Genomic DNA, 1,887 nt, shown 5'->3' on the forward strand with positions numbered 1-1,887 from the left:
ACAAACAATATGGCTTCAGGACAGACAAAGAAAAAACCATGAACCTTCCCCAGAACATACAGTAAAACAAAACCCAGAGGCAACGTTATTGGCAAACCATCCCCTAACCCCAGGGGCCAACCGTAGAGACACAAACCCCATATAACCCCATCCTAGAAAGGAAAATTCCGAACCGAACAAACACAGAGACCATGCCAGACAAAAGGACCTGTTGCAGTAGGGAGACATGCTCATGCAACTTCATAGAACCTCGCTTTCTCACAACCCCCGACAAATCGACACCATGCAGTCCCAAATCCCAACCAGATAAGTTGTTGCATGGAGGAGGGAAAGAGATGACAGGTCACATACCAGTTTACCCTCGCCCGAAGAAGATTAGCCCACCACTTGCCTAGATACGCGTCGTTCCACTGCACTCGGCGTCACCCTTCCTCACTTCTTTACCATGGACAAAATACTTACCGACGATTCTCTCATAGCTATTAATATGATGCCAGACCCAAGACTCGATGTCGCTGCCACCTCCTACGGGAGTATTTACCACCTACATGCATGGAGCCACCGCACCTATTGCCTCAAGCATGCGAAGGGTGGTGGGTTTGTACCCCAAAGCCATTTGCATTAAACTATCATGATGAGAGTGTTGTCCAACTCACACCCCAATCGAGAAAAAACTTTAATTTTGACTTTCCAACCATTAAAAAATAAAATAAAAAATCCTAATCTTAATTTTCCAAATTCCTTTGAAAAAATGTTAACCACCATACTTGCCCCATAATATGTATACTAATTTTTATTTTTTTATGTATAGAAAATATTCCAAGATAATCATTATTTAATCTAAAATTATGTCTATTTAAACTATAATTTTCATGTTTACTATTATTTTAATGGATTAGTTTATTATTATGTCTCTACATAGCAATTATGATTGTTGGATTACCGTACAAAAAAGTTTGGAAAAAATTATATGGAATTTCTGTAGGGGAGGGACACCATTACCTATCTTCCCTCCCCTCCACCTCAGCTACGGGCACATGGATGCCACTCCCGCATGTACGACACCTGCCCGACGTGTCCTGCCACATGTTGTGGTGGGTGTCAACCCTTTAAAAACCTAATTTTGACCTTTCCTTCAGTTGTTTCCGCCTGTTTGCCACGATGTATATTCTTCTCCGTGTATTTCTGTTCGGGTCCGGTGTTTGGGCGAAGCCCTCCGCCGATGATGGCATGGGACGACCCCATTACCTGTCCGCCTTGTAAGCCATTGTTGACCTGCTAACCGGGCTAGTTTGCTTGCACGCGCTCATTAACAAAAGAGGGTTTCTGCTGTTTTTGTTTCATTCCACCTACAATTGTTGTTCATTCCGGACCGTCGGGGGTTTACAAATACCTTGATGGTTCACGCGACCTATTGTTTGGGGAGGAGCCAGTACCAATTTCTAGCCAGTTCTAGGTCAAAGGTAAATTTACAGGTAATTTATAGGATTTTATGGTTTTTGTTTCGAAATGTCTGTGAATATTTATGCCATTGGCTAATTTCCAACTTTTTTCATGTTTTCCAAGTTGGTTGTAGGTCTGGCGAGCTTTGGAGAAGGTCTGGACATGGAAGACGCTTGGACATGGCTTCTACGTCTATCCGGTAGGAAAAATCCTACCAGCCATTGCCATTGTGTTTTTCAACACCTCACCTTCCTATTGGAATTTTTGTTATTTTTGCTCTTGGAGTTTCAGGATTTCAAAGGGTTTTGCAGGTTTAGGGTTTTGAAGCATTTGTTGGACATTTCTTGCTAGTCTTTTATACTGGGAAGGGGTATTTTTTGCTGTGAATTTTCTAACTGGCATGCTAAATAAACTTAAGAAGAAAAATTAAAGATCTATTTTATT

This window comes from Pinus tabuliformis, chromosome 4_2 (assembly GCF_031772625.1).
Source record: "Pinus tabuliformis cultivar Carrire ecotype Pingquan chromosome 4_2, CPIR1, whole genome shotgun sequence".
Lineage (NCBI taxonomy): Eukaryota > Viridiplantae > Streptophyta > Pinopsida > Pinales > Pinaceae > Pinus > Pinus tabuliformis.